Source organism: Lepus europaeus, chromosome 18, assembly GCF_033115175.1.
Source record: "Lepus europaeus isolate LE1 chromosome 18, mLepTim1.pri, whole genome shotgun sequence".
Lineage (NCBI taxonomy): Eukaryota > Metazoa > Chordata > Mammalia > Lagomorpha > Leporidae > Lepus > Lepus europaeus.
In genome coordinates this window covers 9746564-9759735 of record NC_084844.1, presented here as the reverse complement: position 1 = coordinate 9759735, position 13172 = coordinate 9746564, and positions in this window count along the sequence as shown.

Genomic DNA, 13172 nt, shown 5'->3' with positions numbered 1-13172 from the left:
ACAGTCTAGGTGCAGGGTTGTGAAAGTCAAGAAAACACAGTATTGAAAAATAGGTCAAAATTTAACCTCTATGGCATTAGTTCCTACACTTCTTCATTTTTAATAATTGATATTAATAATAACTTTAAGTCTATTTTATGAACTCACTTGGAAGGCACTTAATTTTAACATGTAAGAATATTTATCAAAACATGTCAACTGTAATTACTTTGAATCAAAAACATTTACTGTTTGAGTACATATTTAGCAATGATTATATGGTATATTGTAAAATACATCTAAGGGCATTTTTATCTCTGCCTTAACATAGAAGTACCAACAGTTAAATAAATTGTTCAGTTACATATAGTCAGCTTCCAAGAATCAGAGGTAAGGAAAAGCTCTTACACCTTTTACTTGGTTCCACCTGGTATTCCATAGCATTTCCCTAGGTCAGTACTCAGCAAATGTTTTCCATAAAGGAGCAGCCAGTAAATGTTTCAGATTGTGTGGGCCACATATGGTCTCTGTATCATCTGCTCAGCTCTGCTGTTGTAGCTTGAAAGCTGTCACACACGATCTGTGAACAAATGAACATAGCCGTGTTCCAATAAAACTTTATTTATGAAACAGACATTTGGATTTAATAAGAGTTTCAAATGTCACGAAATGGCATTCTTTTCCCACCTCAGAAGTATAAAATAAAAGCTTTAGCCCATAGACTGTATAGGTGGGGAGTCCTATTTGGTCTATAGGTTTAGTTTGCAGAACTGTCATCTAGAATCATGAAGAGTGGCAGTCTCAATTTCAAATATTAGAAAGGCCCAGAGTTTTACTTTATATGAACCTAGTCTTACAAAGATATTGTGCTAAAAAGCACATACATCTCTGTTCTGGGTCCTTTTCATAATCTAGCTTATTTTCCATTAAAAATGCTCAATCCTGTTTTGAAGACTGGCTCTTTAAAACCAATAATAATAATAATAATAATATGATATCTGATGTTTCTTTATTGTTCTGCATTATTATCTTTCCTATTTTTATTCATTTGAGAGGCAGAAAGGCAGAGTCAGATACAAACACATGTATGCACATACTTACACATACACAGAGCTCCTATCTGCTAGTTCACTCCCCAGATGCCAACAATGGCTGGGATTGGGCCAGGTAGAAGCCAGGAGCCAGGAACTCAATTCAGGCCTTCCACATGGGTGTTAGGAACCCAATCACTTTTGCCATCACTGATGACTCACAGAATCTCAATTAGTAGGAAGTTGGAATCAGGAGACAGAAGAAGGAATTGAATCAATATACTCCAGTGTGTGACTGAAGTCTTAACCTCCTAGCCAAATGTCACCCCTCCTTTTTCCATTTTAATTCAGTATTTTGTTAGCACTTTTAATCAAACAGTAACCCAAACTTCTCAAGCCAGCTCTCCTAGCTGCTTTCTACATATGTGTGCCCTGTGGTCAGGAAGCACTGTAGAGGTTTTCCTGGAGAAATTTGCATGCAGACAGCAGGATGAGTAGAGGAAAGGGAGTAAAGAGGTGTGCATTGGCAGATCTTGCCAGGGCAGCTGCTGTGGTGCCCTGACATCGGGGGTGGGGGGTAGCAGGAATCCTCTGCCACCCTATCACAGCTACAGTCAATGAGTGTAACTTTTCCCCATGCCCCCGCTTTGCAGCTCATGAAAAATTTCTGGAAAAGAAAGGGGAAAGAAAGAAAGAAAGGAAAGAAAAAGGGTTGCTGAGTGATTAAAGACTGTGAAGAAAGAGGAGGCCGCAGTCCACCACAGCCCACTTTATGCTGGCCAGGGACACGCACTACTGAGAGTTCAGTTTGCTACCAATTTCCTGGGGTGAGCATCTGCTTCACTGACGACTCGGTACATTTGACTTCATCTACAAAGGAAAACCAATGCGTGTCCTCTATTTGTCCCCAGCCACTTCTGACTTGCTTAGATGAGACTTTTTCTGTATTTTGTAGAACGAAATGGCAAAGCACTCTGCTTGATGAAAGGCGGTAGTATCACAGCCAGCTTGCTTGCTTTCTTCCTTTTTTTTTTTTTTTTTTTAACTGAAGCCACTGCAGTGGCTTTTATCTGCTCATAATTCTTTCTAGAACCAATGCCTCTGGCTATTCAAACTATCCCCCTTCCAAGCAAGTTAAGATTGGGACAAAACACTTACAGTTCTAGAACTTGTCAGCCAGAATCAGAGCACGGCAAGCCAATCATACAAGGCCGCTCCCTCCAGCACAATGGTGGAGGTTATTTTTCCATGATGTAATGAACATCTTAGATCCTCTGGAGAGAGAACTCACCAGCTACTGCATCTCTGTCTACAGGTCCTTTCTAGCCAGAAGGTTGTTGAGTGGGTGAAAACACATCCTTTGGGAAGAAGGTTTTTTAAACCAGAAGCATTAGTTATGGAGGTTGTCATTGTTCTTGTTCCTTGCAAGGAAGAGAATACAAGTGCACCCACACTAGGTCATGTGTAAATTTATGCTGTTTTTACTGGCTCTTAACCCTTTTCCTTCCAGGAATTGTTGAGTTCCTTTGCAGTCATATATCAGCCCTTGAGTACGTTCTCACCGAGGGTGACTGATTGACGGTAAGGTCCCTCAGTAGATCAGCAGAATACAAGTCAGGTCATGCATCTGATTCCCTGGAAATTACGTAAGACAAATAAATACCCTGGTATTTGCAGAGAGGAAATTATGAAACTCTCATAGAGCATGAACTCAGACTCTCTTAAACTCTCCTGTGAGAAAATATTTTCTCGGTTGGAAGGGGTCTTCAGTGACATGAAGAGTAAAGTCTTTTGTAGGAAAGATCTCAGTTTCCATGTGCTTGAACAGGGCTGCAGATCAGGCTGCCTCTGATGGAGACTCGGAAGGCGGTCAGGAGACAGGAGAAAGCATAGAGCACCTGCCAACGCCTACGGCTCTTGCCTTTCTCTTTTCTTTCTGTCTTTTTTTATTATTATTATTTTATGTCAAGGTCTATAAGTCAACTCACTGAGAGTTGCTACCCATGATGGAGAAATAATTCAAATAATGATTTTATTTCTTTTTTTTTTTTTCCCTACCGACTGGACTGTATCAGGCTGTGGGGTATGGCTTGGTTTTAGAAGATCAAGTGTTATGGTGCTTTTCTGGTATGTTCCTTTGATAGGGATTGTTTTTCAGTGAACTGGAATCATGTAGGTCTTTAACTGCAATTCCAGAGGTGAATCAAATGCTGAATTATACTCATAATAAAATTTGGAGAGCTCTGCTTGGATCAACAACTGTGTTTGGGTCCCGATCCCCTTTTTGTAGGACTTAAAATAATATATGGACCATGGAGAAGAAAAATGAACAAAGACAACCAATGCAGGAGAAATGAAGATAGGGCCTAGAGAGCAGTAAACTAATTTCTGTGCTTAATTCACTTAGGGAAGAGCACTGATTCATTTTGAGCCCAGGATTAAGGAGACTTGCATAAATTTCCATTATACTGCCTGGATTTTGAAACTATGGATACCACATTGGTGATTAAGCCTGTTGTGCTAAATGATGCTTTGACCAGGTAAATGTTCAGATTACTCTTGTAAGGAAATACAAAGAATATTTTCCTTGTTTTCTACTCTAAGGGGATGGCTTAAGTTATGCATTCTTAGCTCCTGATTTACTGAAATATTGAAGGCATTTAACCTCAGAGATTTGTAGTTTCTTCTTCTTTTTAAAAATACTGAGAGTTATCATTACCTATTTCTGAACTTTTCATATTTTCAGTGCACAAGAAATGTGTGTGCAATGAATGAGTAGATGATGTTTTAAACTGAAAATTGTGAAATGTAGCCAGGCTGTAATCACCATAAAATCAGATTCACGAAAGCAATTTACTGAAAAAGGGAGTATTAGAGCTGATCACAGCTCTTCTGTCAGAACATATCACTATGAATCAAAACTTAGCCTTCTGCCTCCTCTTGTGAGGGTTTTAGATGTGTCATTACTGGGTCAACAAATTTAGCTGTGTGTATTATGTGCTTGTGACTGCATGGTTTTTGCTTCTTGCCAACTAATATATTAAGTATGAGTATATTCCTTTTTAGTTTAATCTGTATTAAGGCGGTAACTTCTTAATATACAAAATATATGTAGTAAGAGTAATAGCTTTGGAGTTTCACCTTTGCCTAAGTGGGAAATCTATCATTATTTTTCAAGAATTTTTTGAAAACATTATTGTGTATGTTAACACATAAACCCACTCGAATCTCAGTAAATGAGAAAGCTAGCTCTCTGACTTGATTTCTTTCTTCCCCAAGTTGATTTAACAGGCCCCTTATGAGTTTTCACATATTTCAGATTACATATAGGGAAACCACAGTCAGATTGCAAAAACAGCATTATTTACAGTGCTGGTTCCTGCCTTGCTTGAATTTGGTGATTCAGTTATGTAAACCATACAGAAGAATATACTTCAGTATAAATAAAGTTTTGAGTTGAGATCTTTGCTGATGAAAAGATCAGAAACTGAAACACTGATGGCAGAACATAAATTTGTGTTAAAATTTCAGAGTTTCTCTGTTGCTAATGCTAGAAACAATTTCTAAAACACTTGTTTATAGTGCCATTTAAAATAGACTGGAGGTAGCTCAACTGCAGATGCAATAGGAAAAGTATCTGGATTTCATCCTGCTAAGTACATAAAAATATCTAACTAAGCACCTACAAAATAAGCAGTGACATAAATAATTTATATCTTCTTTTAATAACCGTATAATGCTATTAATGTTGTGTTACCATTAATCACTAATGCTATTGGTGGTAGTCGGATTCTGTGATTCTGTATTTTATTTTCTCATAGTTGTACTAAAAGCTTTATTTATTTGTGAATTATCCACAAGGTCTTTAAATATTAGAACAAACGTATATCAGAAAACTAGAATTAATCATCAGTTGAGGATGTGTGCTTACAAAATGGAAACTATTCAAAGACAGAGGAAAAGTCCAATCAAATCCACATATATTGATCACATTTATTTTTAAAAAATGGAAGAAATTTTCCCACAGGGAAGTATGGGAATGGAGCCAAACATTTAAAACTGCGTCCCTTGCAAGGATCTGAAGTCAGGGCTTATACATTTTAGAATCAGAAGAAAAAGTAATTTAGGAGGAGTTAGTAAATGGTTCTGAAAAATACAGCTCCTGCCCTGGGTTTCTAGATTTGCCTGCACAGAGCTGCTATGAAAAGCTACTGGAATACCCTGCAGGGACATTGGATTTGGAATCAGCAGACTGAGAATCTGTATCTTTAGTTTCCACTTAGGTAAGGAGGTTTCCTGAAACATAATTTCTACATCTCTATTTCCTTTTAAATTAAAATTGAGATTAGAGAAATCATATTAAGAAAGAAAATAAAACAGAAGAAAAGATAAGTTGTCAGGGCTGCAGCCAGACGCAGTGGAGGAAGAACCGACCGTCACACTAATGTTCCAGCTGCTCCGTTACATTTCTTTTTCTTCTCAGGGTCTGTGGATCCCTCACTGGGGAAAGGAGAAATGTCAAGTCAACATTCTTTTCTGAAGAGTCTAAAATCTGGACCAAATATAATGTTCAATCCTAGTATCTCTTTAAAAATTCATGAATATATTGAAATTTTGGCCATCAATTGGAAAATTCATTTAACTTTTCTCTCTGTTTAATGCCAACCTATATTTCCAAATACAGCTATATTATGTCCTTAAACTCCTCAGGTACTTAACTCTTTATTTATTGTTTTAGCACTCACCCGGGTGTTGCAAATAGATTTCTATGTTATTTGAAATCTTATTGTATATATGTCTCCAAACTAACTTATTTCATTTATCGACTTTATCATTTTCATCATTATTCATAGCTGCTGCAGCAGTAGTGGTAAAAATAACTACTACTGTTTAGGTGATAACTGTGTGTCAGCTAATTTATATACATTGTTTTAAATCTCTGTAATGATCTTTCATAGCTAGTAAGTGCCAGGTGAATCTTGCAAATGTAAGGTTAACCCAGATCTCATTTCTTTCCGCTATGCAATACTGGCACCATCATCAAAGTCATATTATTTATAACATCCTTGACATTCAAATTGGATTTTTATGTGAAAGCTCCAAAATTCTAAAAAAAAAGTTTTAAGGGTTCATATCCTTTGACCTAGTAATTCTACATTCAGAAATCCATTCTAACAAAAAAACAAGAGGTGAAGATAAGCATTACTCTGCAAAGATAGTTAAAGCACCTTTATAAGAGTAAAGAACAAAATGAATATTAATGTAGGTGATGATTATCTATAATTCCTACATGCTATATACATAAAAATAAGTGAATATTAACCTAAATGCTTTCAAATGATTTTAATTACATGATATACATTTAGATAAATAAAAAAGTAATATACTCATGTACCAAAATGAATTCATATTAAAATTGTAAAGCAGATGATGTAAAATACATATAAAAATAGGCAAAAGATAAAGTGATATATCAAAATATTTGTAATGGCTTTCTACTAATGATAGGGACGTGGATTTATTTTATTTTCCATGTTTTCCTACATTCCTCTACATTTTAAAGTGCTTATTTTTATGTTTTCCACAATCAACATGCATTGCTTTGACAACAAACAAATCAAAAAATATTAAAATAGACTCAAAAAATAAAAAATCTATAAATTCTTAGAGTCTACATCTACAAATCTAAACATTCAGGTACACATCCTTTCTATTAAAAGCATCATTATAGTGTTGTTGAAATTACTCAAAATATGTTTTGGATTATTTTTGCAGTTGGTAGCATATTCTGTAAATGTTTATAAAAGTAACCGGTCTTGGTTGTGTGAAGTTTTTGTTTTGTTTTGCTTTTTGTCAGTTCTGGAAAGAATTGATGCTGAATGGCCTTCCACAGAGCTATTGTTAAAGAAACCTTCTTACAGGTATTTTCATAACCAGCATTCAATTGCTGATTTTGGTGTCTCTTACTGGAGGGTGTTTCTCACTGTGCTGTGGAGGAAGACTATGGATGCTGGCAGCAGGGTCACCTTCTGTAAGGACTGTTGAGGGTGTTTCTGTTTCCTTTAGAGCCAATCTTTTTTTTTTTTTTTTTTTTGCCAGGCAGAGTTGGACAGTGAGAGAGAGACAAAGTTACAGACAGTGAGAGACAGACAGAGAGAAAGGATTCCTTCCGTTGGTTCACTCCCCTAATGGCTGCTACGGCCGGCGCTGCGCTGATCCGAAGTCAGGATCTGGGTGCTTCCTTCCAGTCTCCCATGCAGGTGCAGGGACCCAAGCACTTGGGCCATCCTCCACTGCACTCCCTGACCACAGCAGAGAGCTAGACAGGAAGAGGAGCAACCGGGACAGAATCCAGCGCCCTGACCGGGACTAGAACCTGGGGTGCCGGCGCCACAGGTGGAGGATTAGCCAAGTGAGCCACGGCGCCGGCCAAGCCAATCATTTTCAAAGCATATCTTCTTGTCTCCTCTTCTCCCTCCTGCCAGCCCTTTTTCATATTTTCTCATATCCCTGTAAGACAAAGAAGTCTTATATCTCATATCCCTGTAAGACAAAGAAGTCTTACTGTCCGGAACACCCTCAATGCAAGCCCATTTATTATTAGTCTTCTTATTAATATTTCATAACCATTATTAAATGATGATATTGAGCATCTGGTAATAAGGTTTGTCTTTCCCCAGTGGCAGTGTGAGTCTGTGTATGATGGTTTGGATCTTCTCAGCTGTCTCCTCTTCTAGCTGATGGCCTGGGCTTAAGGCAGGACTAGCAACCTAAGGAAGAGAGGATGGATCAAGCTATAGGCTCATTACCCTTGAGAGAGCCAATGGATCACAGATAACATAGATTAAATGATTCTTGTCATCATTGTGTTAAAAAACAGTAATAGGGCCGGCGTTGTGGCATAGCGGGTAAAGCCACAAAACTGGCATCCCATATATGTACCAGTTGGAGACCTGGATGCTCTGTTTTTGATCCAGCTCTTTGCTATTTCCTGGAAAAGCACTGGAAGATGACCCAAAGTTCTTGAGCACCTGTACCCACATGAGAGATCTGGAAGAAGCTCCTGGCTCCTGGCTTTGGCCTGGCCCAGCCCTGGTCAGTGTGGCCATCTGGAGAGTGAGCCAGTGGATGGAAGATCTCTATTTGTGTCTTTCCCTCTCTCCCTGTAATTCTGACTTTCGAATAAATAAATCTTTAAAAAAAAGGAAGGGGCCAGTGCCGCAACTCGATAGGCTAATCCTCCACCTGTGGCACTGGCACCCCGGGTTCTAGTCTGGGTCGGGGTGCCGGATTCTGTCCTGGTTGCTCCTCTTCCAGTCCAGCTCTCTGCTATGGCCCCTGAAGGCAGTGAAGGGTGGCCCAAGGCCCTGCACCCTCATGGGAGACCAGGAGAAGCACCTAGCTCCTGGCTTCTGATCAGCACAGTGTGCAGGCCGCAGCGCTGTGGCCGCAGTGGCCATTGGAGGGTGAACCAATGTTAAAGGAAGACCTTTCTCTCTGTCTCTCTCTCTCTCTTTCTCACTGTCCACTCTGCCTGTCAAAAAAAAAAAAAAAAAAAAGAAAGAAAGAAAAGAAAAGGAAGAAGAATCATAGTAATGTAGGGTCCAACCCTAAAATGAGTATGGTATTTTCAGAGCGTCTAACCTATGTGAGATAAATGAAGTCTTCCAGAGCATGAGAGAAGTGGTAATTTACTAAATAATAACCTGGCTGCTCTGGAGTTTCTTAAAGAACAGTACCATTTACAGTTGTTGATTTTAACATATGCATCTGATGAAAAGTAAAGTTCATTAATGGACACAGTAAGCACTCAAATGTTTTCTCAATTAATGAGTCTATAATTTTGTTGCACATAGACATAAACAGATAGTTTCAAAGACATTCAGAGGTCTTATCTGCTCATAGCACAGCAAATATAAGGTCTCAGACACTTAAGTGTTCTGAGAAGGTATTTTAGAATGTCATAAATCTATATTCTGAAGCTATTTTACCCAAAAATGAAATTAAGCAGTGGAAGGTTATTTCAAATTCAGCAATTATTCATGCTATTTCAAAAATACATTTTTAGATGCATTTGATCATATTTGCTTCTACTTTTCAAATATTTTTAACAACCTTAGTTACATAATTCCTCAGCCAAGTACAGATTAGAATCAACAAATTAGAGCACAGTGACAATCTGACAGATTCAAAGCACATTGACAGAAGCAAAAATGGGAAGGGAAGGCTCACACTAATGGAGAAGAAGCAAACAAGAGCTTAAACAATCTCATTCTATGGTGATTTAAAGAAGGGTGATAGCTATACATTATTTGCTAGGCTTGCTGTATTGCAGGTAAGAAGGAAATAGCTTATGTTTATTATAATTGAGCTGAGTCATTAATCAAAAGTCAAATTGTACTCAGAAATATTGTTCCTTTTGTTCGTTTCATCACTCATCTGGCATTTGTGGAGACTGACTTACAACCCAGGTCATGTGCAAGGCAATGAGGATATTAAGAGAAAAAATATATAGCTTTGGATTTGAAAAATTCCACCATTGGTAGGTAGAAACAAACACATGAAAAAATGTTTGTAATAGTATGAAAGACAAAATATGAAAGACTCCCAATAGGTACAAAGTGCTACCAGGGCAACGCTAGTTAAAAAATGCATACACTATTTTGAAGAATGTATTTCCACCCAAACAAATTTGATTAAAAGTCATTTGCATGAGAGGCTGCATTCCCAGGTATGACAGATATATTAGACATCACTCCTGTGCATTATGCTAGTGACAGATGGCAAATAAGGCTTTTGGAGTAAGTCTCATTGGTTTACACCACACAATGTGTATTCAAACAAAGGTATTCAGTAAGAATATGCCAATCTCAGAAGCAACATGCAAGTTATCCATATGATCACACATTCCTAGTATGATCTGGAGTATATTGGGCATTTTAAAAAAACAGGAAGCAATCCTGTTTTCTGGTATGTTCTCAGCATCCTTAATACCACCACACATGGTACCATGTGTGTCATATGATTAAGCCTTCCATTTTGTAGACTTCCCCATAACTCTCCATTCCACCTCTAAGAAACTCCCTAGAATTATTTTTGTCATAGTTGTTCAATCCACTTTTAGACCTTAATCACAGGATGCTTTGTTATTTTGGTCATTTAAATATTTTATTTGTTTCTCTTCTTAATCAGAAATTTAAAATAGTTCAAGACAAAAACTGTTCCTTCCAGGAACACCATGTCACCAAGCAAGTAGCTAAACTACAGAGTAGTTGTTCAACAAACACACTCACTGAATTTAATGTGAAGACTAAATATCAATGAGGTATCAACATGGTAAGTGAAATTGCATAATTACTAAGGCATAATATTATTTTAATATTAGATTATTAATGATTAATTATTAATAATTAACTATTAATAAAATTAATTATTTTAAACATTAATTATTAAAGCATAATATTAAAACCTAATAAAAGCCAATTGATAGGATTACATTCAGTGCCTTAAAATATTATAGTACATGGCTTGTCTTCATAGCAGCAGATTGTAAACTCACCCTGTCTACATTACAAGTCAATTCAACAAGGATTGACTTATCACAGTTGATTAGTACTCAGAAGATTAATAAATAGTTCTTAATACCGAGCTGATGCAAATGCCAGGAGCTTTTCATCTCCTGTCCTGAAAATGAACTGTATATATGGTTAACGGATGTCTGAAAATAAGTCTAATTGTTTGAGATACTTAATTGCAAGGGGAAAATGTGTGCTCCTAGTGAAACAATCGCCCCGTACATCACCAAACCATTCACAACCTGACTGGGGATCCGGACTGTGACTAATATTTGTGCCTAATGTGGTTACCATGGAGAGATTTAGTGAGAGCATCATTGTCATTTCCTTGGAAAAAAAATTTAATCCACAGATGGATCCCAACACCCAACTGCACTGGTGTCCAAATCTAATGAGTATTTTTGCTAAATAAGGCCTGACTCAGCCAAAAAAAGACAGACTCTGACTACAGAAATCTGTACCACACATCGCTCCAAAAACCAAATTTACCCCAGCACTGGATGCCTTGGCACACAAAAATTTTCCCAATAGGGATATAGTGAAAAGTCATGTATTAATTAAAATGTGCATGACAAATATTTTAAAAATGAAATAGTGGAGTGATTCGATGCAATAGTGCATTTATGAAGTTTGTCACAAAATTTAAAATATACCTAAATTAATTAAGGTAAATATCCTATTCAGATTGGGAAGCTTATTAAAAACATTAACTTTTCTCCAACTTTCTCTTTGAAGAAATAAGCCTTGCTGCACATCTTCAGTCCATGGGAATGGGATGGGCAGTGAGTGTGAGATTGAAGGTTGAGAAAAAAGACTGGGATGTATTTACTATGTGCTCCCTGATATGTAAATTTATACACCCAACTATAATTTCCTAACTTTGTGCTAATTTCTTTAAATACTTTCTGACACACAGAACCATGTTGGCCTGCAATGTATGCACTTTATAGGATGCTGAAGGAAACCAATTTCAATTCCAGAAAAAGTGTCTTCCTTTCTCTGGGACTGCTTTTCAAATAGAGCTGATTACCTGGAAAGGGGTTAGGGGAGCGCTCCTTCCTCCGGGCACAACGGTTGGAAGATCCTTAGCCATCTGCAGATGCACCAATCAAATCGCAATGAAGAACAGAAAATACAAAACACGATTCCTTCCCCCCTTGCATCTAGGCTTAACCAGCTTTAAGGCATTCCCTAGACCTCCAGCTTGTGTCTGAGAAGGAATCCAAGACGGAGCACATCTCAGAAGCAGCTTATTGAAGTGGAGAGCGTTGTTGACTCCTTTGCCGCCCTGGAGCTAAGAGTTAATTTGACCCCAGCTTCTTTCGGCTTTGGGCGACAGCCTGGATTCTCACACATCCATCCCTCTTACAGAGTTCATTAAAGCTGTTTAGAAATAAACGTGACTCCCTTGTGGAGCCAGCATTCTCACATACAAGGCTGCAAAACGCACCTCCGCTAGCAACAGGGCTGGGCGTGCTGAAAATCCCGACAGATGGGCTGGATACCGACCCACTGGGCTCTCAGAGCAGCCACAGCGCGTGCACCAGCAGCTACAGGAGCCTCTCGATTTCAGCATCTTGCTCTCGGCTAGCAAAAGAGGCAAGCTTGCTAACGCACGGGTAAGCTCCTCTCTGCAAAAACCTCAGCACATTTCACCAGCACCTCCTAGGGGCCACGTGAGGATACGAGGCTAGGAGGTGGGTACCCGCGCAGAACGGCTGCTCGCCTTGTCACTCTCGCGTCTCCCACACGCAAACACCCGCCGGGCTGTGCCGCCCGGAGTACAAGCTGCTTTGTCCAAGTAGCTGGATCACTCAAGGAGAACTTTATCAGCTGCCCGAAGGCCTTATTAGATCGCTTGAGGAAACACAGACATTTAAAAAAAAAAAATTACCGGGAATGCAAATTGCGTGGAAAAAAAAAAAAAAGAAAAAAGAAAAAACTCCAAACATATCCCGTCCTTAAGGAGCAAAGCTTCGTTGTGACCCCAAAGCACGCGCCGTGGTTTACACACGTGCAAGGATTAATTCATAAAGTTCCAGCGTCCACACCCGGCTAACTCAGCAGCGTGGGCTTTTTTTTTTTTTTTTTTTTTTTTTTCTGTTTTTGGCGGGGCTGGGGGCGACACGCTGGGGGCGAGGGCAGAGCGCGCAGTCTGTAGGAGTTTTGCAGCTGCAGGGAATTCGGGGCTCCCCGAACGCTCTGATTTCAGATCCACAGAGCGTGCCCAGGCGGCGGGCGGACAGGGCGAGAGGGGACGAGCCGCTCGCCCGCGCGAGAGCCCCGTAAGTCACCCACCTCCGCCCCACCATCGCCCCGAGGCCTCGCGGCTGCCATCCCGGGCCGCCCACGCCCCGTGAGGCTCCGAGCGCCCCGCCGGGTCCCGGGAACGCCGCGTTCCCGGTGGAGGGAGCGGCTCCCCGGCGAGCCGCAGGTGGGGTTTCGCCGGGCTGGGGCTGCAGAGCGGTGTCGGGACGCAGGGGGCGGGAGAGGAGGGGGAGAGGCGCGCCCGGGCTGACGCGCGACCCTCGCCCGGGCCCTGGCATCCCGCAGGCCCCTTGCGCGGAGCCTGCCCCGCACCAGTCGC